The sequence below is a fragment of the Lepidochelys kempii genome, chromosome 5, assembly GCF_965140265.1.
Source record: "Lepidochelys kempii isolate rLepKem1 chromosome 5, rLepKem1.hap2, whole genome shotgun sequence".
Classification (NCBI taxonomy): domain Eukaryota; kingdom Metazoa; phylum Chordata; order Testudines; family Cheloniidae; genus Lepidochelys; species Lepidochelys kempii.
The window spans coordinates 130,074,170-130,101,914 of NC_133260.1; the positions used below are offsets into that span (position 1 = coordinate 130,074,170).

General features: G+C 44.2%; 1 long non-coding RNA gene across 1 annotated transcript in view; it reads left to right on the forward strand.

Annotated features, from left to right (window-relative positions):
- Positions 1-16,977, forward strand: part of LOC140912152 (uncharacterized) — a 62,951-nt gene extending 45,974 nt beyond the window's left edge. The window contains exons 2-7 of the long non-coding RNA XR_012159233.1: positions 13,011-13,069; positions 13,179-13,338; positions 13,778-13,840; positions 14,271-14,409; positions 15,014-15,137; positions 16,133-16,977. This is a non-coding gene — a long non-coding RNA (uncharacterized lncRNA). The remainder of the gene's footprint in view (positions 1-13,010; positions 13,070-13,178; positions 13,339-13,777; positions 13,841-14,270; positions 14,410-15,013; positions 15,138-16,132) is intronic.
- Positions 16,978-27,745: the final 10,768 nt, after the last annotated feature.

Below are 27,745 nucleotides of genomic sequence, written 5' to 3' on the forward strand. Positions count from 1 at the left end.
ACGCGTGCCATAGGTTGCCTACCCTGATCTAAATCATTGATGAAGATATTGAACAGAACCAGAACTGATCCCTGTGGGACCCAACTCAATATGTCCTTCCAGCTTCACTGTGAACCACTGATATCTTCTCTCTGGGAATGGTTTTCCAATCAGTTGTACACTCACCTTATAGTAGCTCCTTCTGGGTTGTATTTCCCTAGTTTGTTTATGGGAAAGTCATGCAAGACAGTATCAAAAGCCTAAGTCAAGATATATTACATCTACCACTTCCCCCCATCCACAAGGCTTGTTACCCTGTCAAGGAAAGCTACTAGATTGGTTTGACATGATTTGTTCTTGACAAATCCATGTTCACTCTTACTTATCACCTTATTATTTTCTAGGTGTCTGCAAATTGATTGCTTAATTATCTGCTCCATTACCTTTCTGGGTACTGAAGTTAAGCTGACTGGTCTGTAATTCCCAGGGTTGTCCTTATTTCCCTTTTTATACATGGGCACTATATTTGCCTTTTCCAGTCATCCAGAATCTCTCCCGTCTTCCATGACTTTTTGAAGATAATCATTAATGGCTCAGATATCTCCTCAGTCAGCTCCTTGAGTATTCTAGGGTGTATTTCATCAGGCCCTGGTGACTTGAAGATATCTAACTTGTATATGTAATTTTTAACTTGGTCTTTCCCTATTTTAGCCTCTGATACTACCTTATTTTCATTGGCATTCACTGTGTTAGACATCCAATTGTTGCTAACCTTTTTGGTGAAAACTGAAAAGAAAAAGTCATTTCGCACTTCCGCCATTTCCACATTTTCTGTTGTTATCCCCCCCTCCCCACCCTATTGAGTAACAGGCCTACCCTGTCCTTAGTCTTCCTCTTGCTTCTAACATATTTGTAGAATTTTTTTTTGTTATGTGTTTGGTGTAAAGACATGAATTGACAGACCCTGAGCAAGGCCCCTAGGCTCTACCACAGCACAAATAAATAACAGTGATGATTTAGGGTCCCAACCAACCAGGCCTGAAAGCCCTCAGCTCCCACTGAACTCAGTACCTTGCAGAATCAGGCCCTTAGAGGATGAGAGCCATGGTTCTGGGTAAAACACCACCTGTGAGAGGCTGCACAGCTGCTACTCCCACTGAAGTCAATGCCCCATATTCTGGGGCCCAACTCCCTTTCAGTCCGTACTCAGCCAACTCCCAATGGTTTCATCCACAGAGTAAGAAGTGAGCAAAGCTCGGGCTCTAACATGACAGCAGGCCATGTCCTGACCCTGGTGCAGCACTGTCCCTGAGTGTGTGTACAGCTCCATGGTCTGGGTGTTCTCACACCCACACTCTGCTACTCCATTTGGGAGGGGGAACCCTCAGAAGCAGCTGCAGACAGTCTTTGTGGGCACACAGCCCTGTCCTTTCCCCACAGAGGCAGGTTCTCGGACTCAGTGCCCTCTGTGGCAGGGAATGATCCCGGGGAGGGAGTGCCTCTCTGATGGCTGTGTATGGGAAGTAGTGTCTGCCCCTGTCACAGCTGCCAAGTAGGCAGGAGAGCTAAGGAAATGCCCCTTCTTGGCCTGAGGCATGGGAACTGTCAGAGATTTGGTGTCAAGGACAGAGCCCCGTGCTACCCTGTTTCAATGGGGAATGGGCCTGGCTGGGGAACAGTGAAGCTTCTCTTGCCAAGCACCTCCATCCCCTCTATTCCCCTCTTTTAGCGTGTTGCAGAGGTGTCACTCTGCAGGGTTTCTGCAGCCGCAGGGCAGCAGTGGTCTCTGTGGGGCTTGGGCAGGGGACAGAGAGAAAGCATAAGAACTGTAGAGGCCAGCAGAGGGGATTTTGGTGGGAGCTGAGGGCACTAAGGACCTCAGAGTAGATGCCCAAAGTCTTGTGAGACTGGGCCTTAAATCTGCTCTTTACTGCTGATCAGTATCTTTTTATTTCCTCGTGAGTTCCCCCTGTCCCCTCTGCCCCCTTGTTATTATGCCCGTGGGTGTTGAAAACCCGTATTGCCAACCCCCAATATTCAAAAATTGAGTGAGGCACCAAAAACTCATGAGATCAGTTTTAAAATAATGAGATTTGTTTTTAAAAAAACCCTATACATCTTATGTTCTTTTGATTTGCTTTTGGGTTTTTCATCCATTTGTAGCCTCACATTTTCAACCACAAGGATACAAACTTCCCCTTTTATTTTTAATGAAAGCCAAGTTTCTCTTACAAATCCAGGTGCTTTAAGAAGAAGGGAAAAAAACCCACAACCAAACACTGAGACGTTCACGTTCAATTTGTGAGAGCTGGCAACACTGGAATACTGATGAGCCAATTGTTTACAAACACAGGTGATAATATTAAGTCACACTCCCAATGTAAATCAAATACAAGAGATGCTTTCGGGGCATCAGAGTTGGGTTGGTGCTCTGACTGATGGGCAAGTTTTAATGTGCTCCCAAAGGCTGAGCAAAAAAGCTTTGTCTAATTCTGTCCTGGCATGTGATGTGCCCTCCCTGCCAAAAGAAATCAGGTTTTAGCTATGTGCAGAGACATTAGGTCATGATTTGGGGAGGTATTGGCCTGTACATCAGTGATGCACTTGCTGCTCTAGTACTGCCTGCAGGACTGAGCACCTCCAGACCAGAAAAATGGTTGGCAAAGTGGAAGGAGTTGAGAGAGCAGCAACAGAAATTATTCAAAGCGGTAAAGAGTCCTGTGGCACCTGATAGACTAACAGCATGATGCAGCCGATGAAGTGGGTATTCACCCATGAAAGCTCATGCTCCAATACGTCTGTTAGTCTATCAGGTGCCACAGGACTCTGCCGCTTTTACAGATCCAGATTAACATGGCTACCCCTCTGAGAAATGATTAAGAAAGTGATGAGGGATATGGATAGCTGTTAAACAGCTGAAGGATGAACAAACTGAAGCTGATTGTCTAAAATGGTACTTAAAGTTAGGCTCCTAAATCTTTATTTAGGTGCCCAAATAAAGGGCCCCATTTTGAAAAATGCTGAGCACTTCCACACCCAGATGAAGCTCATCAGAGCTGCTGGGTGCTCTGCACTTTTGAAATCTGGCGCCTTATTTAGGTGCCTTCCTGTGAATTTCGGAGCCTAACTTTAGGCTCCTATTTTTGAATCTTGACCTCAGGGCTATGTGGTGTGATTTGCATGCAACCTTTTGCCCTCCTGCTGCCCCTGGTGCAACACTAAGATTTGAGGTTGTAAGTTCTTTAGGGCAGAGGCTGTCTGTTACTTTATGTCTGTGCTGTGTCTAGCATAGCGGGGTCGCTACCTGCTTGTGGCTTCCAGGCTCTCCTGTAGAACAGCGAAAGGATAGAGTAGCTCAGGCAGCACAGGGTCTTTCAGGGCTTCTCAGCATGCACAGGGACCCATTAGCAGAGCACAGATTGTTCCTTCTGTTGTACCAAGCCCATTCTATGGGCCAAAATGCTGGTCCTGCCTCCTCTACACCCTTTCGCCTGCTTCTTGTCAAGGGACTGCTCTTATGTATTGCCCTTTTGAGGCCATGCAAAGAGACTCAATCCTCCGGCACACCAAGGCAAGGACAGTTCACAATCTATTTCTAAGTGGGGGGACAGGACTTGTTTAGGGTGTTTGGGGCCAAATGTGATTTCATGCACCCTTTTTCAAATTGTAATATTTGAGAAATATATTGCACTGTTGCCAACTCTGATCATTTTTTATCATGAGTCTTGTGATACTTGGTATCGTTCTTGAAGACTTAGTTGCTGGAATTATGTGAATACATGAAAATCTCACCTTTCATTTTAAAAAAAGAAGTATGTTTTCTAGCCCTCAGAGTTGCAGAAAAGATCTCAAAAATAGACTCAAAAAACAGAAGGCAACTATAAAGCAGAAAAAAGGAATAGTCCTTTCATCGCAAATTGTGACATTTCAAAATTACTGTCTATTCCAAAAATCAGAACAAAAAGTCAAAATAGTAAAAATTTAAATGAAACAAAAAACTCTGAAAAGTTTTGCTTCACACATGTTGATGTAGAAAACTCAACTTTTTTGCCTGAAACTAAATGATCTGACCTTTTGAAACCCATTTTTTGGTGTTGAATCACCTGATAGAAAAATTTGGTTTCAGTGAAATTTTTCACATTTTCCTGTGGGAAATATTGAGTTTGATTAAACCACATTTTCCAGTGAGAAGACATTTCCATTTTTAAAAATGTGCACTGGCCCTGGCAAAAGGAACCCAAGTCTCATGATTTTAAAGCAGTCTCATGATTTTGGGGAGGGCCCGCCTTTTGATTGGTGAATGCTTGGGGTTGGCAGCACTGTTTGCATTTCTGAAATAAGTTTTGATTAGGCAAACTGAATGCTCACGCTGCACAAGAGGGCCGAGGTAAAGTTTCATGGACATCATTAACTGTCAGGTCCTGACTTTTGGATGCTTAATCATGCAACCTAAATGTTCTGTTCATGTAGTTTTTCCCATGGAATATACTAAATATATCGTTATTCATTTCAGTAGCACCCTTCTACATCAGAGCCACACTGCACATACACATAGTGAGGGACACCCCACGCCCTGAAGAATTGACAGGTCAAATAGACTGGCAAAGGGTGAAAGGGCATAACAGAGGCAGAGTGGTGAAGTGATATTTTTAAGAGAGGGAAAAAAGGGAAAATCATAAAAGGGAACTTCACTTTCCATGACTGTGAAGCTTTGCTGGCTCGCAATATTATGCAAATACAGTAACAGGTTTATATTCAGTACTCCTGAATTACTTCACTAGTGCCCTACTCCTGTGCAATGGGAGTACACACAAGAACAAAGTTACTCCTGGGCAGTTTGCTTGGCTAGGTCTCAGAGGAGCTCAGCAGCTGGGGAAATCACCAGGAGCTCATAAATTGCCTTAGAACTAGCATCCCTCCAATGCACCTTACAAAGCAAGCATGCAGGAGGCCTTCCTCAAACCCTGTCACATAGAATCATAGAATATCAGGGTTGGAAGGGACCCCTGAAGGTCATCTAGTCCAACCCCCTGCTCGAAGCAGGACCAATTCCCAGTTAAATCATCCCAGCCAGGGCTTTGTCAAGCCTGACCTTAAAAACCTCTAAGGAAGGAGATTCTACCACCTCCCTAGGTAACGCATTCCAGTGTTTCACCACCCTCATAGTGAAAAAGTTTTTCCTAATATCCAATATAAACCTCCCCCACTGCAACTTGAGACCATTACTCCTCGTTCTGTCATCTGCTACCATTAAGAACAGTCTAGAGCCATCCTCTTTGGAACCCCCTTTCAGGTAGTTGAAAGCAGCTATCAAATCCCTCCTCATTCTTCTCTTCTGCAGACTAAACAATCCCAGCTCCCTCAGCCTCTCCTCATAAGTCATGTGTTCTAGACCCCTAATCATTTTTGTTGCCCTTCGCTGGACTCTCTCCAATTTATCCACATCCTTCTTGTAGTGTGGGGCCCAAAACTGAACACTGTACTCCAGATGAGGCCTCACTAATGTCGAATAGAGGGGAACGATCACGTCCCTCGATCTGCTCGCTGTGCCCCTACTTATACATCCCAAAATGCCATTGGCCTCCTTGGCAACAAGGGCACACTGCTGACTCATATCCAGCTTCTCGTCCACTGTCACCCCTAGGTCCTTTTCCGCAGAACTGCTGCCTAGCCATTCGGTCCCTAGTCTGTAGCGGTGCATTGGATTCTTCCATCCTAAGTGCAGGACCCTGCACTTATCCTTATTGAACCTCATCAGATTTCTTTTGGCCCAATCCTCCAATTTGTCTAGGTCCCTCTGTATCCTATCCCTCCCCTCCAGCGTATCTACCACTCCTCCCAGTTTAGTATCATCCGCAAATTTGCTGAGAGTGCAATCCACACCATCCTCCAGATCATTTATGAAGATATTGAACAAAACCGGCCCCAGGACCGACCCTTGGGGCACTCCACTTGACACCGGCTGCCAACTAGACATGGAGCCATTGATCACTACCCGCTGAGCCCGACAATCTAGCCAGCTTTCTACCCACTTATAGTGCATTCATCCAGCCCATACTTCCTTAACTTGCTGACAAGAATACTGTGGGAGACCGTGTCAAAAGCTTTGCTAAAGTCAAGAAACAATACATCCACTGCTTTCCCTTCATCCACGGAACCAGTAATCTCATCATAAAAAGCAATTAGATTAGTCAGGCATGACCTTCCCTTGGTGAATCCATGCTGGCTGTTCCTGATCACTTTCCTCTCATGCAAGTGCTTCAGGATTGATTCTTTGAGGACCTGCTCCATAATTTTTCCAGGGACTGAGGTGAGGCTGACTGGCCTGTAGTTCCCAGGATCCTCCTTCTTCCCTTTTTTAAAGATTGGCACTACATTAGCCTTTTTCCAGTCATCCAGGACTTCCCCGGTTCGCCATGAGTTTTCAAAGATAATGGCCAATGGCTCTGAAATCACAGCCGCCAATTCCTTCAGCACTCTCGGATGCAACTCGTCCGGCCCCATGGACTTGTGCACGTCCAGCTTTTCTAAATAGTCCCTAACCACCTCTATCTCCACAGAGGGCTGGCCATCTCTTCCCCATTTTGTGATGCCCAGCGCAGCAGTCTGGGAGCTGACCTTGTTAGTGAAGACAGAGGCAAAAAAAGCATTGAGCACATTAGCTTTTTCCACATCCTCTGTCACTAGGTTGCCTCCCTCATTCAGTAAGGGGCCCACAGTTTCCTTGGCTTTCTTCTTGTTGCCAACATACCTGAAGAAACCCTTCTTGTTACTCTTGACATCTCTGGCTAGCTGCAGCTCCAGGTGCGATTTGGCCCTCCTGATATCATTCCTACATGCCCGAGCAATATTTTTATACTCTTCCCTGGTCATATGTCCAACCTTCCACTTCTTGTAAGCTTCTTTTTTATGTTTAAGATCCGCTAGGATTTCACCATTAAGCCAAGCTGGTCGCCTGCCATATTTACTATTCTTTCGACTCATTGGGATGGTTTGTCCCTGTAACCTCAACAGGGATTCCTTGAAATACAGCCAGCTCTCCTGGACTCCTTTCCCCTTCAAGTTAGTCCCCCAGGGGATCCTGGCCATCCGTTCCCTGAGGGAGTCGAAGTCTGCTTTCCTGAAGTCCAGGGTCCGTATCCTGCTGCTTACCTTTCTTCCCTGCGTCAGGATCCTGAACTCAACCAACTCCTGGTCACTGCCTCCCAGATTCCCATCCACTTTTGCTTCCCCCACTAATTCTACCCGGTTTGTGAGCAGCAGGTCAAGAAAAGCGCCCCCCCTAGTTGGCTCCTCTAGCACTTGCGCCAGGAAATTGTCCCCTACGCTTTCCAAAAACTTCCTGGATTGTCTATGCACCGCTGTATTGCTCTCCCAGCAGATATCAGGAAAATTAAAGTCACCCATGAGAATCAGGGCATGCGATCTAGTAGCTTCCGTGAGCTGCCAGAAGAAAGCCTTATCTACCTCATCCCCCTGGTCCGGTGGTCTATAGCAGACTCCCACCTCTACATCACTCTTGTTGCACACACACTTCTAAACTTAATCCAGAGATACTCAGGTTTTTCTACAGTTTCGTACCGGAGCTCTGAGCAGTCATACTGCTCCCTTACATACAGTGCTACTCCCCCACCTTTTCTGCCCTGCCTGTCCTTCCTGAACAGTTTATAACCATCCATGACAGTACTCCAGTTATGTGAGTTATCCCACCAAGTCTCTGTTATTCCAATCACGTCATAGTTCCTTGACATCACCAGGACCTCCAGTTCTCCCTGCTTGTTTCCAAGGCTTTGTGCATTTGTATATAAACACTTGAGATAACCTGTTGATCGCCCCTCATTCTCAGTATGAGGCAGGAGCCCTCCCCTCACAGACATTCCTGCCTGAGCTTCCTCCCGGTATCCTGCTTTCCCACTTACCTCAGGGCTTTGGTCTCCTTCCCCCGGTGAACCTAGTTTAAAGCCCTCCTCACTAGGTTAGCCAGCCTGCTGGCAAAGATGCTCTTCCCTCTCTTCGTAAGATGGAGCCCGTCTCTGCCCAGCACTCCTCCTTCATGGAACACCATCCCATGGTCAAAGAATCCAAAGCCTTCTCTCCGACACCACCTGCGTAGCCATTCATTGACTTCCACGATTCGACGGTCCCTACCCAGGCCTTTTCCTTCCACGGGGAGGATGGACGAGAACACCACTTGTGCCTCAAACTCCTTTATCCTTCTTCCCAGAGCCACGTAGTCCGCAGTGATCCGCTCAAGGTCATTCTTGGCAGTATCATTGGTGCCCACGTGGAGAAGCAAGAAGGGGTAGCGATCCGAGGGCTTGATGAGTCTCGGCAGTCTTTCCGTCACATCGCGAATCTTAGCCCCTGGCAAGCAGCAGACTTCTTGGTTTTCCCGGTCAGGGCGGCAGATAGATGACTCAGTCCCCTGGAGGAGAGAGTCCCCGACCACCACCACCCGCCTTCTCCATCTTTTACATCTTTACACTACAGCTGTTGTGGCTTACAGATTTTTCAATCTGGAGTTAAGGCATGCCCTGCCGGCACATGGAGCAAACCTGTAACAAGTTTAGTGACCATAAATCTACTGCACATGCTCTGTGTCTGACTATCAAAGGCTTGCAACGTTACCAAAACCAATTCCCTCCAGAACAGTGAAAGGCCCTATTTCTCAAAGCAGGCTTCTTCCAGGCCAAATTTCACCTTCCAAGTGCCAACTATTTTGGCTGGAGGCTGTTCAAAGAAGGTTTCCGTTCATTTTTGATAACAGGAATTGCATTTTATTCACTGTTCTCACAGGCAAAAGTGACTAAACTGCTTTAGTTCAGACTTCCATAAAAAAAAATTACCTGAGGGCAGAATCAAGCATGAGAAATGTTAGCCAACACAAAGCTTTTCCATCAGTGTGCCTGGTAGAATTGACTAGAGCTTGAGGCTGAAGTGGTTATAAAACAGGAACTCCCTTACCTACATGCATAGAGTTTATCAACCCAGGACATGATTAGAGACAGTTTGCAAATCAGACCCATTCAACCACACAGAATACAAGACATTTGCATAAGTGGGAAACAAAGAGGGTAGTTCTGGGCCTGTAAGTGTATCACATTCCTGCTCTCTCACTGGATTGAAGGATGCTTGAATGTTTTCTTAGCATTCTTGAATTGATTAGTATTTTCAAAATGATTCTGTTTGTGATTATTTCTGCTGTTTGTTTGTTTGTAGACCCAGTATGTCGCTACTTTTCATGCTTTAATACATCATTTTTGGGTGGAGGAGGGAGATTAAATTACATATTATAATGGGTAGTCTCTTGGATAGCAATCAGCTTTAAGATATTAATATGGGGAAAAGCTTAACATTAGTACCTTGGCCACAGAGTCCCCCTACTTGTAGTTAATAAATGAGTCATGCAGGTATGCTTTTTTTTTTAAGTGTTATTTCTGAAACTAGACATTTTCCCTATCACATGCACTGAACTTCCCAGAAGCCACATGTCTAGTCTGGGTGCATGAGGTTTGTGCTATTCAGCATCAGTTAAAAACCTGACTTCCAGAAGCAGAAATCTGGATGAAGAATATGGTTTATTATCAGTATTTCCACAAGGGATGTGTGAATCAAATTTGCCAACTAGCATAATGGTATAGCCAAATACTAGTTCTATGTATTGAGGTGTCTATAGCTCTGATATCCACCAACTCATTTCATATGGGCTGCAAAATGATTTTTTGTTATGTGGACTGGATTTGACCTGCTGACGTGAGGCACTGCTCCCCATGGCCAAGCCCATGAGCCATCTATTCCCCTTCCTCCAGTCAAGTTAAGTCTCATCCTGCGGTTTACTTTGTTTCTATGTATTCTGAATTTGACATTAGGTTTGGCCATTTGCTTTTCTGACTTCTAGAATGATTCTTCATAACTGCTAATAACCACCACGGGTCAGACCCTCAGCTGGTGTAAATCTACCAAGCTCCACTGATTTCAATGGAGCTAGGCCGATTTACTCTGGCTAAGTAGATCCCAAGATTCTCTACATGGCGGTCTGCACCACTTGTCACCACCATGATGAGTATCAAGAGTAGTATGCTTTTGTTCTTCTGTGAAAAGTTTGGATATTATAATGAAATACTGATACACTCATTTCCTGACCGTGGACTGTAGTGTCTGAAAGTTTAGTCGAAGGTTATTTGACACAGCTCATTTGACAATAGAGACATTTATTTTATATACAAAAACAACAAGGAGTCCAGTGGCACCATAAAGACTAACAGATTTATTTGGGCATAAGCTTTCGTGGGTAAACAACCCACTTCTTCAGATGCATGGAGTGAAAATTACAGATGCAGGTATTATTATACTGACACATGAAGAGAAGGGCGTGTCAAGGTTCCTCCCCCACTCTGAACTCTAGGGTACAGATGTGGGGACCTGCATGAAAAACCGCCTAAGCTTATCTTTACCAGCTTAGGTCAAAATTTCCCCAAGGTACAAAATATTCCACCCGTTGTCCTTGGATTGGCCGCTACCACCACCAAACTAATACTGGTTACTGGGGAAGAGCTGTTTGGACGCGTCTTTCCCCCCAAAATACTTCCAAAACCTTGCACCCCACTTCCTGGACAAGGTTTGGTAAAAAGCCTCACCAATTTGCCTAGGTGACTACAGACCCAGACCCTTGGATCTTAAGAACAATGAACAATCCTCCCAACACTTGCACCCCCCCTTTCCTGGGAAATGTTGGATAAAAAGCCTCACCAATTTGCATAGGTGACCACAGACCCAAACCCTTGGATCTGAGAACAATGAAAAAGCATTCAGTTTTCTTACAAGAAGACTTTTAATAAAAATAGAAGTAAATAGAAATAAAGAAATTCCCCCTGTAAAATCAGGATGGTAGATACCTTACAGGGTAATTAGATTCAAAAACATAGAGAACCCCTCTAGGCAAAACCTTAAGTTACAAAAAAGATACACAGACAGAAATAGTTATTCTATTCAGCACAATTCTTTTCTCAGCCATTTAAAGAAATCATAATCTAACACATACCTAGCTAGATTACTTACTAAAAGTTCTAAGACTCCATTCCTGGTCTATCCCCGGCAGAAACCAGTATAAGACAGACACACAGACCCTTTGTTTCTCTCCCTCCTCCCAGCTTTTGAAAGTATCTTGTCTCCTCATTGGTCATTTTGGTCAGGTGCCAGCGAGGTTACCTTTAGCTTCTTAACCCTTTACACGTGAGAGGAGCTTTCCCCTGGCCAGGAGGGATTTCAAAGGGGTTTACCCTTCCCTTTATATTTATGACAGGGCGTTACCTCACAAGTGGAGAACCAGTGTTGACAGGGCAGATTCAGTCAGGGTGGATGTGGTCCACTCCCAATAATTGATGAGGAGGCCTCGATACCAAGAGAGGGGAAGTTGCTTTTGCAGTGAGCCAGCCACTCCCAGTCCCTATTCAAGCCCAAATTAATGGTGTTTAATTTGCAAATGAATTGTAGCTCTGCAGTTTCTCTTTTAAGTCTGTTTTTGAAGGTTTTTTTGTTGAAGGATGGCTACTTTTAAATCTGTTATAGAATGTCCAGGAAGATTGAAGTGTTCTCCTAGTGGCTTTTGTATGTTACCATTCCTGATGTCTGATTTGTGTCCATTTATTCTTTTACATAGAGACTGTCCAGTTTGGCCAATGTACATGGCAGAGGGGCTTTGCTGGCACATGATGGCATATATCACATTAGTAGATGTGCAGGTGAACGAGCCCCGGATGGTGTGGCTCATGTGATTGGGTCCTCTGATGGTGTCGCTAGAGTAGATATGGGGACAGAGTAGACAACGGGGTTTGTTACAGGGATGGGTTCCTGGGTTAGTGTTTCTGTGGTGTGGTGTGTAGTTGCTGGTGAGTATTTGCTTCAGGTTGGGGGGCTGTCTGTAAGCGAGGACTGGCCTGTCTCCCAAGGTCTGTGAGAGTGAGGGATCATTTTTCAGGATAGGTTGTAGATTGTTGTAGATTTTATATAGTCCCTGAGCAAACAAAGCATTAAATTTTGTGCCTTCTGAAGCTCTAACTGCCACTTGCTGCTCATAGAGGGTGGTAGGTGAACCTCAAAACTCTGTGTTGTTCAATTTAGATAAGTAACCAGAAGCAAACCAAAAACACAGATGTGGAAATATATTCCCCTTGTAATTTAGGTCCTGAACTGGAATTTTCCATTGCTCTCAATAGGAAGTGCTGGGTGCTGAAAGCTTTTGCAAATCTGGGCACTTATTTAGATGGCTAAATAGGAACTGCTGGGTGCTTAGGAAACACTTAAGGAAGTCATCAGGGATGTCAATCCAACAGCAGCAGGATTCACACTTGATTTAACCTGACACCAGATGACCTGACCTTTTTTGTATTCACCCCAAACTTTCTACAGCTCTATTACGCTAGCCCACGTGTGAACCAGATGGACAAAATGTTTAATTCAAGTCTTAGGGACATACACTTGTACTTAACATGTTGAGAAAGTTGCTTTTGTCGCCAAATATACAACGTTTTTGCTGTATAAACTGCCACTGTATAGCCTAAGAACATTTATAATTAATTGTAACCTCCCTGAAGAGCAGGAACAGGTGTGCTCAGACACAGACTTGCAACGAGCAGGTATAAATTCTCTGTCCCATAGCTAGTATAAACAGGCCTTTGCAAAAGGACTGCTGTCTGCCTTCATCACTAAAATGGTGAGCAAACTTAGAAGTTAATTCATTGGTTGTGCTAAGTTTCAGCTTGGGTGAATCTGTGTAGCGCTGGTGAAGTCAATAGAACCATGCTGGTTTAGGATGCTGGAGCACTTGCCCTCCATCTTCTACTTTGGAATGATTGTTTTTTAAGCTTGTTCAGCTTGGCCAAGATAAGCATGCAGAAAGAAACTATCCTGTGCACATGCGGTCATTGTATTCCATGGCTCAGTTTTACACGATTTATTTCAGCAGAGTTACTGCTGATTTGCATTAGCCTAATTAGGTATTTCCTCTACATTTATGCTTCTTTTCTTTGCAGTACATTTGTATAATGAAAAAAATCCCTTAAAAAAAAAAGCTGGAAGTAAAGATAGCCAGGTAAGTTTAATTGCAATACTATGTCATAAAGGAATTTGTGCTAGACATACTGTTTTGATGAATACATGTACTGTACTTTTCCATTTGATATTAACCTAATGTCTTATAGATTCCAAGGCCAAAAGGGACCATTGTGATCATCTAATCTGGTTTCCTGTATAACACAGGCCATAGAACTTCATCAAAGTAATTTCTAGAGCAGAACTTTAAGAAAAAACAGCCCATCTCTTTAAAAATTGACAGTGATTGAGAATCCACCACTACCTATGGTAAGTTGTTCCAGACCAGAATGAAAAGGTGTAACGAGCATGGATTTTGGAAAGGAAAATCATGTCTCACTAATCTATTAGAGTTCTTTGAACATATCAAAAAAGTAATGGATGAAGTTGACATAATTTATTTAGACTTTCTCTTGAACAGATCCTTCTGATTCTAGGAAATGCAATAATCTGTATCAAACCTGCTCATCATATATTGATGAAGTGGTTAAAGCCACTTTGTATTTCCTGAGCAGAAAAGAGAGTTCAGCATTTACATGTGGCTTCTAGTAGTGTCCTCATTAAACATTCATGTCATTTTCTTTTCTTTTCCATACTTGTCTAATAACTATACCATTAAAGTCATTAAGCTGCAAGACTTGAGTTGTTTAAGTGCTATAAGATATGCCCAGCAAATTGTTGGCTCCTGAGATATTGGTTTTCTGTCTAGATTGCTGGTATTTTCACCGTCCCTTGAAACTCCAAATCGAATAATCTCTGCAGCAGAAGAAAGGTAATTGAGACATAAGGCACAGCTCTGTCCTGCAGGGAATAAACAAACAAAAGATAGATATGCTTACAATAGCATTCTACAAAGATAGCAGCGCTCTGTTTTACAAAAAGCTGTTCTTCTTGATAGAATCAGAAAACCACCTCAGCTAGAATGGCGGGCAGACGGGGGAGAACAGATCTTGTTGCTTTCCATATAAGTGACATAAAGGACATTGCTCTGGTTTAACGATAAGGCATAAGCAGCTAGCCTAGTAGACAGAACTGGCCCCTGGGATCTATGAAACCCATGGTCACTGATCCTTCCTGAGTTTGGGGATTCAAGAAATGTCAAGGCTAATCTCAATATTTACGATGTGTGGAAAAGTCTGTTTCTAGCCCTGTTAGTCGCACAGCTTTAAAGATTGTGATTGTTGTTTATTATTTATTTACAGTAATGCCTGCTGTATGTGAAGCACTTCCTAGACATTCAGGAAGGGATGGGCCCTGCTCCGAGGAGTCCACAATTTAAGGACTGACCGGTTGCCACAGTTTAGGGGAAGAGGACAATCACTGCTTAAATTGAGCCGGGAAGTAAGCTGCCACATGTCCAGGGTTTCCCAGAGTCATCTCTGGGGAATCTGTATGGGTGCTCAGCACGCACTGCCAGCTGGCCAGTTTTGGGGGCTCAGGATCATCCTGGACATCTCGGAGGTGGCAGCCCTACTGGGAAGTAAAATTTCAAAATAGCGAAGTGGGTCCCTGAGGGGTGCATGTTTTTTGTACTGCATTGGGGGAAAAAACCCTACAATTGGCTGCTGCCCTCACTTGCATGCCTCCTGGGGAAGAAAAACCAATCAGACTGCTGCAGGAAGCTCAAGGCATCTCTGCTTGCTCCTGTCCATTTCCCCCACCCCAAACTCCGTGAGCAACAGGATGGCTCCTTGGCTCCTCCCTTTCCCTCCCTGAAACATGTGACCTGGGAAGGGGTGGGAGAGGGGACTCCACTGCAGCCCCCTCCAGGCCTGGGATAGTGGGGCAAAGTACCCCAGGTGCTGCAGAAGGAGCAGAGGGGAGGCAGAACAGGTGGGGGATAGAATTGATATGGGACTTGGGGGGATTGATTTGAGGGTTAAGGGCTGAATTAATTGTTGGGCAGGGGATGAGGGAGTGGTGAGATACCCCGCTCATTTTTCAGACCCCTTTAAGAACCAGAGACAATAAGCAATGTATGTATAAGTCAACTCAGCGCACTGTAAGCAGTCCGGCAGAAGTGGGGCTTTGAGAGAGAGTTCAACGTGGACAGAGAAGGAGCCTTGCAGGTGAGCTAAGGAGGGGCCGTACCATGCTTTGGGGACTTGTGGGGACAATGGGGAGCCAGTGGATGGATTCAAAGAGAAGAGTGGTGTGACCAATTCAGCTGGCAAGGAGGATGACATGAGTGACCGCATTTTGTGACAGGAGAAAGTGTCTGCTTTTGGGAGGCCAGAAAAGAGGATACTGCAGTAGTTGAAGCAGAGCTTAATGCCTGAACAAGAGGTGTCTATCTGAACAAACCACTAGCTAGGGTTGAAAGTTTGCAACCGTGACATGTCGTAAATATACTGGGGTATTGGTTGTCTCCTTGAGTAGCCTAGGGCTGGCCACTGAGGCCTTTGAAGTCCAAGGCCCTGAGTCTCCCAATTAACTCATAGCTGTGACAGGGATGCCACTCAGGCAGTTGGCGGTCTGCCTGCCACTGTGCTGGCACTTCTGGCAGGCAGCCAGTGCGACCATGAAAGAAGGCCATTCAGCAGTGTGAGAGGCACAGGAATCAGTGGATTTAGCGTGATAGAAGGAACTCCTGGATTCTCCCACCTCTGCCACTGACTCCTCCTTCAACTCGGTCGATCTGACAGATAAGGTCAGATAAGAATCCTTGCCGCTTATAAGTTAACATGGATCTAGAAGAGCTACTCTAGCTTATCCAGAAGTTGTGGATTTGATGTAGGAAACACTGGGTGAAATCCTCTGGCCTGCGCTAGGCAGGGGTCCAGACTTGATGGTCCCTACTGGTCTTAAAATCTATCCATATGTGAATCCCAGGCCACTTATTGTTTGTATTCTCTGGAGTCTTCACGATTAGATGAGAAAGCTGTCAGTTCTTCTCAGTGGTGTCCATTCTGGTCATAATCTTGAGCCTCTTTCTGGGTGTTCTTTATGTGAAGTGGATTGCATAGTTCCTAGTCACTGCTTGTGTACGGTGTGCAACTGTGCATAGTTAGGCGACTCAATGCCCACATGTGGATTATGACCTGTTATTCTTGTCACCTGGCAGGTATTGTGGAGAGAACACAGCTGATGGAAGGCGTGACATTCTATATGTTGTGGGAGCATCCTGGAACCCATGTTACTCATTTTTATATAATCCCGATCTTACCTTACAAGGCATGCTTTATATGTATCAGGGGAAAGCGTATGAACTGCTGAAAGTCATTTCTCTACCCATGTATGTGTATCTTTCATGCATATGAAGTTATTAGAATTGTGTTGTATGGTGGTCACTAAAACATGCTGTAAATTGGGGAATCAGCCGGATATTAGCTCCCCAGAGGCAACAGCAACGAAAGTAACCAACGCCCAGGCGGGGTGTCAAACAACCCATCACCAGCCATTGTCCAGCAAGGGAGCTACAATGCAATGACTCACCTACATGAGGCCACACCAGGGGAATTGCTCAACCTTGCCGGGAGACTCAGCATTGCCCCAGACATGCCTGGACTTGTGTTTTCCAAGTACATGGACTAAGGGTATAAAACAGATAGAGTGGCCATAAGCTTGGCCCCTTCTCCTATGCTTCAAGCAACTAGGACACTGAGAAGAAGACAAGACTCCAATCAAGGAGATTGGCCCATATTTCAAGGGTGAAATCTGTATACTAAGGACTGCAATATCCAGTGGGGTGAGAAAAACTGCTTAATCTTGTTGTTGCCCAGTCTAATAGGGTTGAGAGTTTAGACTGTGTGCTTATATTTTATTTCTTTTGGTAACTAACTCTGACTTTTTGCCTATCACTCGATATCACTTAAAAACTACCTTTTATAGTCCATACATTTGTTTTACTGTTATCTTTACCAGTGAGTTGGTATGAAATGTGTGGCAAACCTGCTCGGGTTTGACACAGGCTGGTGTATGTGCACTTTCCATTGATGAAGTGGTGAACCAATTAATAAATCTGCATTGCTCATCTTGAGCAGTGCAAGACGGTATATTCTGAGGTACAGTGCTGGGAGCTGGGGGGTTTGGGCTGGTGCCTTTCTCTTTGTGATTCATGAGTGTCTCTGGGAGTATTCATGCAATCTAGCTGGGTGTGGGGCTAGTGATCACAGCACCTGGAGGGGTTGCTGATGGTCACTAGCAAAGCATTGTGAGAGACAGCCCAGGCTGGAGAGAGTTCAGGGTGCACAGTGGTCCCACAGTCCCGGGCTGCACCCCGGGGGAATTCCATCACAGAAGGAACCCAGTTCGTTCCTGCATTGCTCTTACTACAGAGACTATAGGCTTGCTGCCTTTTTCAGTCTGTTACGTTTCTAGGTGCCTATTGATAGTAAGCCTAGGAAATAGCTCAGCAGTTTACAAGCAGGGTTTTGTTCCAAACCCCTTTCCTCCAAGGCTGTGCCTGTGCAGTGTGGTTTGTGAAGCATTCCCATTTCTATGAGCCCATGCCTTTGTGTTTCACCGTCCTGGTATCCATTCTCAGGGGTGGCTCCCTGGAAAGTAGTGTATCCCTCAAGAGCACCTTATAAAACCACCACTTATACAATTCCTTCATTATTGAATCTTATATAGGAAGGGCTACTCTCCTTAGGCTTTAGGAATGCATGCTCTTTTCTTGCATCCCCAGGATGCTATAGGTTTCTCAACTGCTCTGCTGCCCGCTGACCAACTAGATCCCTTTCTGGTATAATAATCCTCTTGCTTCAAAGCAAAAGGAGCTGTCTTCCCCAATCAGATAGGATCAGGCTCTTGGAAAGACCTCAGACTGATTAGCTGTCATTAAACATATGCTAAGAAGGAGCAGCTGCAGCTTTTAACAGCTTTTAACAGATGTCAGCTACCCATCCCTGCAGACTTCTGGCTTGGATTGCACAAACAGAATCTCCTTCCTTAGAAGTTTTTAAGGTCAGGCTTGACAAAGCCCTGGCTGGGATGATTTAATTGGGGATTGGTCCTGCTTTGAGCAGGGGGTTGGACTAGATGACCTCCTGAGGTCCCTTCCAACCCTGATATTCTATGATACTGCACAAGAACTGGAAGCTGCTTCATGGGTGAAATTTGGCTCAGTGCAGGAAACCTGTGCAAGGCTCCTTGCATCATGCTGGTGCTTCCACTCTCCTCAGCAGTGAGATCAACACTTATCCTGAAGGGGTAGGGAGCTGGGCAGTGAACTTTTATTTCTTCTTCCTCCAGGAGGAAAAGGTGCCTGTGGTGGCAGGTGGGGATGGTTTTTCTCCCTCTCTAGTGCCTCTCCACTAGGGTAAGTGTGCAGGCTAGGGGCAGGACAGCTGTGAAGACTGGTCAGCATTTAGCAGGTGAGAGGACATTAGGTTTATAGAAGTGATTTTTTTCCCTCTTTCAGTGCAAAATCCCATGGGTCTTACTCAGTTTTTACTCCATCACAAATCCCATTGACTTAAATGAGGGGTTTGCCTGGGTAAACGCTCGAGGCCCAATTCAGTGCTCAATGGGAGAATTTCCATTGACATCAGTGGGTGCTGGAGCAGGCCCTCGGTGACGGTGTTGATTAGACAGTAGTAAGAGCAGGAAACTGTGCTCTCAGGATTCTGGAAAATCAAACCCACCTTTACGAGGTACTTCCCTTTTACCACTACATCAGACACCTGGTGTGAGGAGTGTGTGGCTTGTGTAATTGCTATCTTTAGCCAAATGCTGAATCGGTAGCAAATGTATTCTGCCAAAGCTGAATTACAAGCCAGCATGGATAGAACAATAAATGATACAGACATATGTATTATACTCAATCGTTTATTGCAGCAAAATGTTTGTAATAAATATCAAGAACTCTGCAATCTCCTAAAATCAGAAAGCAGAACATATCAGACATGACTTTACTTGCTGAATTTCGTTAGTAAATACTATTGACGCCAGACCCTTGATGAAGAAGCACTACAGAGAAAACCCCTGTTTGGTTAAAGAGATGTATAAAAATCCCTAGATATCGTTAAAGGTTGTAATTTCCATTTTCTATCACAATACTTTGGCAATTACTGATATTCAGCAAAGAATTACTTTTTTCTTCATTTTTTAGAACATAACATAAGAACAGCCACACTGGGCCAGACCCAAGGTCCATCTAGCCCAGTATCCTGTCTTCCAGCAGGGGCCAATGCCAGGTGCCCAGAGGGAATGAACAGAACAGGCAATCATCCAGTGATCCATCCCCCATCACCAGCTTCTGGCGAACAGAGGCTAGGAACACCATCCCTGCCCAGCCTGTCGACTAGCCATTGATAGACCTATCCTCCAAGAATTTATCTAGTTCTTTTTTGAAATTGAATTAACGCAACCTGCAACATTTAAGGACCTTGTGCTGAAAGCTCTCTTTCACATGCTGGTTACCTAGAGGGTTAAGATAATAAGTGTACTTGAGGACATTCATTTCAGTCTTGTTCAAGCAAAATTTGTTGTTAGTGACAAAATCTTCATCTGAAAATAGAGATTGAAAATAATAATGGGATTTTCAGAGGCACGCTGCTCTGCTTAATGAATCTGTAAGCTCAGGGGTTGTACCATATGACTGGAGAATTGCTAACATAGTTCCTATTTTTAAGAAAGGGGAAAAAAAAGTAATCCAGGTAACTACAGTCCTGTTAGTTTGACATCCGTAGTATGCAAGGTCTTGGAAAAAATTTTGAAGGAGAAAGTAGTTAAGGACATTGAGGTCAGTGGTAAATGGGACAAAATACAACATGGTTTTACAAAAAGGTAGATCATGCCAAACCAACCTGATCTTCTTCGAGAAAGTAACAGATTTTTTAGACAAAGGAAATGTAGTGGATCTAATTTACCTAGCTTTCAGTAAGGCGTTTGATACGGTGCCACATGGGGAATTATTAGTTAAATTCGAAAAGATGTGGATCAATATGAAAATTGAAAGGTGAATAAGGAATTGGTTAAAAGGGAGACTACAGCGGGTCATCCTGAAAAGTGAACTGTCAGGCTGGAGGGAGATTACCAGTGGAGTTCCTCAGGGATCGGTTTTGGGACCAATCTTATTTAATTTTTTTATGACTGACCTCGGCACAAAAAGTGGGAGTGCGCCAATAAAGTTTGCGGATGATACAAAGCTGGGGGGTATTGCCAATTTAGAGAAGGACCGGGATATCATACAGGAGGATCTGGATGACCTTGTAAACTGGAGTAATAGTAATAGGATGAAATTTAATAGTGAGACGTGTAAGGTCATGCATTTAGGGATGTAGTCTGCACCGCTACAGACTAGGGACCGAATGGCTAGGCAGCAGTTCTGCGGAAAAGGACCTAGGGGTGACAGTGGACGAGAAGCTGGATATGAGTCAGCAGTGTGCCCTTGTTGCCAAGAAGGCCAATGGCATTTTGGGATGTATAAGAAGGGGCATAGCGAGCAGATCGAGGGACGTGATCGTTCCCCTCTATTTGACATTGGTGAGGCCTCATCTGGAGTACTGTGTCCAGTTTTGGGCCCCACACTACAAGAAGGATGTGGATAAATTGGAGAAAGTCCAGCGAAGGGCAACAAAAATGATTAGGGGTCTGGAACACATGACTTATGAGGAGAGGCTGAGGGAGCTGGGATTGTTTAGCCTGCAGAAGAGAAGAATGAGGGGGGATTTGATAGCTGCTTTCAACTACCTGAAAGGGGGTTCCAAAGAGGATGGCTCTAGACTGTTCTCAATGGTAGCAGATGACAGAACGAGGAGTAATGGTCTCAAGTTGCAGTGGGGGAGGTTTAGATTGGATATTAGGAAAAACTTTTTCACTATGAGGGTGGTGAAACACTGGAATGCGTTACCTAGGGAGGTGGTAGAATCTCCTTCCTTAGAGGTTTTTAAGGTCAGGCTTGACAAAGCCCTGGCTGGGATGATTTAACTGGGAATTGGTCCTGCTTCGAGCAGGGGGTTGGACTAGATGACCTTTTGGGGTCCCTTCCAACCCTGATATTCTATGATTCTGTGATTCTAATAACAAGAATTTTAGTTATAAGCTGGGGACGCATCAATTAGAAGTAATGGAGGAGGAGAAGGACCTTGGAGTATTGGTTGACCACAGGATGACTATGAGCCGCCAATGTGATATGGCCGTGGAAAAAGTTAATGTGGTCTTGGGATGCATCAGGCAAGGTATTTCCAGTAGAGATAAGGAGGTGTTAGTGTCATTATACAAGTCACTGGTGAGACCTCATCTGCAATACTGTGTGCAGTTCTGGTCTCCCATGTTTAAGAAGGATGCATTCAAACTGGAACAGGTACAGAGAAGGGCTACTAGGGTGATCTGAGGAATGGAAAACCTGTTTTATGAAAGGAGACTCAAGGAGCTTGGCTCGTTTAGCCTAACCAAAAGAAGGTTGAGGGGAGATATGATTGCTCTCTCTAAATATGTCAGAGGGATAAATCCAGAGAGGGAGAGGAATTATTTAAGCTCAGTACCAATGTGGACACAAGAACAAATGGATATAAACTGGCCATCGGGAAGTTTAGACTTGAAATTAAACAAAGGATTCTAACCATCAGAGGAGTGAATATCCTTCCAATGGAAGCAGTGGGGGCAAAAGACCTATCTGGCTTCAAGATTAAACTCGATAAGTTTATGGAGGAGATGGTATGATGGGATAACATGATTTTGGCAATTAATTGATCTTTAACTATTCATGGTAAATAGGCCCAATGGCCTGTGATGGGATGTTAGATGGGGTGGGATCTGAGTAACAACAGAGAATTCTTTCCTGGGTGTCTGGCTGGTAAGTCTTGCCCACATGCTCAGGGTTCAGCTGATCGCCATATTTGGGGTCGGGAAGGAATTTTCCTCCAGGATAGATTGGAAGAGGCCCTGGGGGTTTTTCGCCTTCCTCTGTAGCATGGGGCATGGGTCACTTGCTGGAGGATTCTCTGCACCTTGAAGTCTTTAAACCATGATTTGAGGACTTCAATAGTTCAGACATAGGTGAGAGGTTTATTGCAGGAGAGGGTGGGTGAGATTCTGTGGCCTGCGTTGTGCAGCAGGTCAGATTAGACTATCATAATGGTCCCTTCCAACCTTAATATCTATGAATCTATGCTCCCATTGACGTCTAGAGTTTTAACATTAATGGGAGCCGGGGTGAAAGTAAGGGGATATGGGCCGGTACGGCATACCGGTAAAAGGTAGCCGCCAATACCGGCCCATACCGCTGACTTTTAAGCGCTGCCCCTTTTGCGCCCCCGCTCAGCTGCCCTGCCGGGTCCCTTCCAGCAGGGCCGCCAATGGTGGGGGCACAAAAGGGGCAGCGATGATCCAGCAGGGCTGCCGATGGGGGGCGCAAAAAGGGCAGATGGGCTGGCTGGGGGATGCTGACCCCAGCCCAGCCCCGCCCCTTCCGCCCAAGGCCACGCCCTTCGGGGGGGGCCAGAGCGGCCCCGTACCGGTAAGAGCTGCATTTTACTTTCACCCCTGATGGGAGCAGACTTAGGCCAATACTGAACACTTCTGAAAATCTTGCCCTGTGGGCACATCTCCACTCGGAGGCTGCTGCAGTTTCTGGGCCGCTCCTGAGCGGGATGTGATATCAGGGAGAGGGTGCACAAGGAAGGCTCAGTTGAAAGTTCTGGCACAAATGGCAATGGGGGAGAAGGAGAGGGTGCTGCTGAGAGGACTAGACTTTGCCATTTTTGATAGCACATGAGGAAGAGCAAAGAAAAAGCAGCTCAGCCAGCCATGTCTCCGGGAGTGGAGTGGTGCCTCCTTCTAATGGTGTTGCTTCAATGAGACAACCGTGAAAAACTATTTGCCTGAAACCGAGGTTCATAATTTTTTGCCAGAATTCAACCAAATACCTATTCCTTGCACGTGAAACTTCAGTACAGTCCTAAATAGCTCTTCAGGGCATAAGGCAACATTGAATCCTAGGGCTTTCATTACATTGAGGTATAATATTTGCAGATTGTTGTAGCCCTGTCAGTCCCAGGATATTCGAGAGACAAGGTGGGTAAGGTGATTATCTTTTATTGGACCAACTTCTGTTGGTGAAAGAGACAAGCTTTCGAGACACACAGAGCTCTTCTTCTGGGCTGGGAAAGGTTTCTCAGGCTATGTCTACACTTAAAGTGCTACAGCCCCATAGCCTTAGTGCTACAGCTTTACACTTCTGTGTAGACACTCAGGTATACTTAACTCTGCCGCTCAGGGGTGCGGATTTTTCACACACCTGACTGACGTAGTTAAACTGACCTAAGTGTAGACCAGGCCTCAGAGAGGTGGATTAACTATGTTGATGGACAAAACCCCTTGCATCGATTGTGGAAAGCATCTATGCTATGGTGCTGCCGTGGCACTGCACGAGCACTATAGTGTAGACATACCCAGATGGCCAAAGGAAAGGCTCTTACCTCCTGCTTTTGTGACCACTTCCTCGCCAACAGATGAGTTTTGCTTTATCCTCTCTCCAACATTATCTCAATTTAGGACCACTAGGGTGCTCAGGCTATATTGATTGGTAGAACTTTGCAGGGCGGAGACACCTATGAATTAGTATGATTTTTAACATGGCTTTCAGTGTGTGTAATGCTGAAATCCACATAGTAGGTGCTCCCAGAGCAGTCAGCCCCAGGTGTGCATAGCTTCTGGATTTAGGGATTTTGCCTCCTCCCTGCAACAAGCCGAGGATATTTTTCTCAGCATGCTGCCTTAAAGTGCAAAAGGGGTAAGAAGCACTTTCTTGCCACTTACAAACTGCACAATATATTTGACATGAACATTTCTATTTAAAATCAGCTTCTGGCAGCCCCCATGCAGCTAAAAAGTGCTATCATTTGTGGCACTGGGAATACAAGGTCAAAGCCTGTATAGCAGCTTCTGCCCTGCTCTCCAGAAGAGCAATATACTGCACCACAAGAGGAAACAGCAGCATTTGGGTGAGCCTCAGAAGAGCCAGCTCACCTCTTGGACCCCAAAACTGTGGAAGCCTCCTTGAAACTCACTGCAGTAAGCAGTGTAGTTATATTGGAAAGGAACACCCACCTCTGTGACAAAGTACTAAGAGGGATGGCTACTCAATGAAATGACAATACTGTTTTTCTACAGATCTTATTTTTCATAGTACCAAAACTGAATTTCGTGGTAGCCAACCGCTGACATCTGAGAAATTGTTGATGAAGGTGAGTTACATCCATCCATCCACTTATGTGGTGTTCCTCAGTGTGGTAGCTGAGTTTGGGGTGCTCAGAGCACTTTGGATGTAGCTATGGGTCTGGCTCAAAGAGTCTAAAAATAAATCCAAATAAATTACCTGCCTGGTTTTTGTTAGACTGCCAGTAAATTAGGTAGCTTTTAAGCAATAGCCTACACATTCCTAACAGTTCTCTTTCAGGTTGCTTTTATAAACAACAAGCAAAACTATCATAATTCTCTCCTTCACTTTTATGAAATTACTGCAGTGTGCAAACACAGTTGTCTGCATGAAATTAGGAGGATTACATCTAACTAGAGTAAAACAGGAATTCACACATTTTGCCCTGTGCCCAGATCATATCCAGTGCACTTTATAATTGTGTACCGGTAATAAAACTCTGAAAAGCTTCCTCTCTAGGTGTAGTAATTTTATGTGAAGTTAACTGAGGCACTGGAAGGAAAGTGGGCTTCTCAGAGACCAATTTTATTCGTCTTAAGAAGTAGCTGACTTTGTAAGGCCGCAGTTCAGCAAGGAGCTTCAGCATATGCCCCACTTGGAGCATGTGACTAATCCCACTGAAATCAAAGGGACTACTCACGTGCTTCAAGTTAAGCATATGTTTAAATAACTCGCCAAATCCGGGGCCTCAGTGATCACCATTTGCAAACTCTGAAAATATTGAATAATACCAGACCCAGGAGTGACTACTGCGGGTCCCCACTAGATACACTCTCCCAGCTTAGCAGCAAACTGTTGATAACTACACATCTGTTAAAAATACGCCAGTGGAGAGCAGGGGAATTATACAAGAGCGTGTTGTATTTTGGTACAAGGAAAAAGAGATGAGAAAATCATTAAAGACAGAATTATAAAGCATCCAGATAAGCATATTACAACTGGGTTAGTTATGCCTTTGTGACCTGTTAGAATTCTTTGAAAGAGTTAACAAACTAGTGGATACAGGGAAAGTGGTGCTGATAATTTACTTAGAATTTCAAAAGGCTTTTGAGCCAGAAATGCTGGTAACAATGGGGTGAGAGGTTAAGGCTTGTTGGGGATTAAAAACTGGTTAAGAGATAGGAAGCAAAAGGTAGCAATGAATGGCCAATTTTCAGCATGGAAAGAAGTTAATAGTGAGTTGCCCCAGGTGTTTCTCAACATATTTAATAATGACCTAAAAGATGGGATGAATAGTTGGGTGGCAAAATTTCCGGATGCTACAAAATGATTTAAATTAGTCAAGCCAAGAGAGGATTATGAGGAACCCTAGAAGGACTTAACAAAACTGATTATTGGGCAACAGAATGGCAGCTGAAATTCAATTTAGATAAGTGCATGGTAAATTGGTAATGCACAGTGAAAGGAACAATATAAGTACTTGAACACATTGATGGGTTCTGAATTAGTTGTAAATCCTGAAGGGGAACAGTTCTAGGCATCATTGTGGACAACCCAATATGCAGAGGCAGAGAAAAATGAATGAGATGTCAGAGTATGTTCACAATACAATGGAGAATAATCTGAAAATATAATTCAATAACAGAAATTGCAGGCATGTCCTCACCTTGAATCTTTCGTTCAGGTTTGAACTCCTCCTTCCATCAAAAACATAGAAAAGAGAGAAAAGGTTGGCAGACAAAGGCAATGAAAATTATTCAAGACAAGGGACAAAAGGAGGGATCCCCCAGAAGGAGAGATTTAAAGGCTGATGACTACTTAAAGTTCGGAAAGTGGAGCAACAGAACATGATAGAAGTACGGTAAATAAAATAACACATACTGCGTCTGTCCGCTCTTATTCCGCTTAGATGAAACCCTGACTCCACTGAATTCAATGGCAAGACTCCACTGACTTCAGTGGAGCAAGGATTTCACCCTTTGTCTCTGTACAAGAACAAGGATGTATCGACGAAACTAAAAGTCTCTTTAAATTCAAACTCCCATCTTCTTCCTCTGCCTAGCATGTTATAGTGACTGAATGATTTTAAAGTGAATTAATGTATCCAAAATATAGCTGAAATAGGAACACCTAGAAAAAGCAAATATTTATAAATATCTTAACAAAAATACTTAACAGTAACTATTTATTTGTCCTCTTCTCCCCTTCTCTGCTTTGATGTAAAATCTGGCGCAGGTCCCTATTCCGACCAAGAGGAGGCACGAACACATTTACCCTTGATTCGTCAAGACTCATTTATAATCATCCTTTCATTTCTCCCAGCTAGTGATACTAACCATATTTTATGTATTATTTATTAGCAATCTTTGCATTTAGGGTTGCTACGAGAGAAAAGTGCCTTCATTTGCATTAAATAAAATTAGTCCATCTTGAACTGAACCTGGGCTTTTTATGAAATTCAGAAAGGGTAAGCTAACCTTTTTGAAATACTCCTCCGCAGTTCCTGGTTTTAGCCATAAGCAGAGGTCAAACAGATACACTCTAGTTTTCTGCAAGCTTTGAGGAACATCCAAAATTTCTATAAAATTGGAAAAATACCATAGTTTACTGTCAGACTGGGGGCCATAGGCACTGGGATTAAAGAGGATTTAATAGAATCGGAGTTCATGAAGTGGGGTTGCTTCTCTTACTATTGATCAGAAACAAAAATACCCACATGCTTTGGGAAAAAGTGCTTTTGCACTATTTAAGTAGCCTATCAGAAAACAAGAAGTACTAAAAATCTTTCAAGAAAGTCTTATTCCCTGAGATTTATGTCTGCAAAAACATCTAGATATGTCCTATTGCAGGACATATTAATAAAGCATTTGAATGTTTGGGTTTTTCTCTGATACCCCTTCCCCAAGCTGCGTGAGCTTTATCGATCACTGTTTACACTCAGGGCCTGATGTTCAGAGGTAGTGAGCACCTGCAGCCTGCATCCCTTGGAGTTGTCGGTGCTCAGCACTATATGGATATGCTTCAAGTGAAATCTTCCTTTAAATAAGCAAAAGAACTTTGAACAAGGGAAGGTGCTTTTCTTTGTTCTGAGTCACACCAGGCAACCTCACATAATCGTGCACATTTAATACATTCCCTTTTCCTGTTCTTGTACAACTGGGTAGTAACTACCATAGGTACTAAACGCTTCTATCATTGAAGACAAAGAATTACTAGTGGATAGCATGATTCATCTCTGTCATCACTGGTAAATATATGAGAGAGAAAAATACAAACCCACAAAATCAAATGTCCTAACCCACAAAAAAATCAATATTAAAATAGATGCAGTCTGGGCAAAGTTCTCTAAAAGGATAGGACAGCACTTTAAAAATAGAAAGTGGATAGTCTGGTTTTTGTTGTTTACTGTAATGGCAGGAAACAGTTGTGCTTTGCTTTTTTAAAAAAATAAGTAAAACATGCAAGATAAAAGCAGCTCATCTTTGGATTAAGCCTGGCTCAATGACTTCCTCTGTGGCCAACTCATTTGGAACTTTTCCTTTTCGCTGCTGTTGCTGGAGTCCGAGTCATGAACATATCCGGATTTAGCCTGTGTGTCCAAAAGGAACAACTAGGCAACCAGACTGCAGG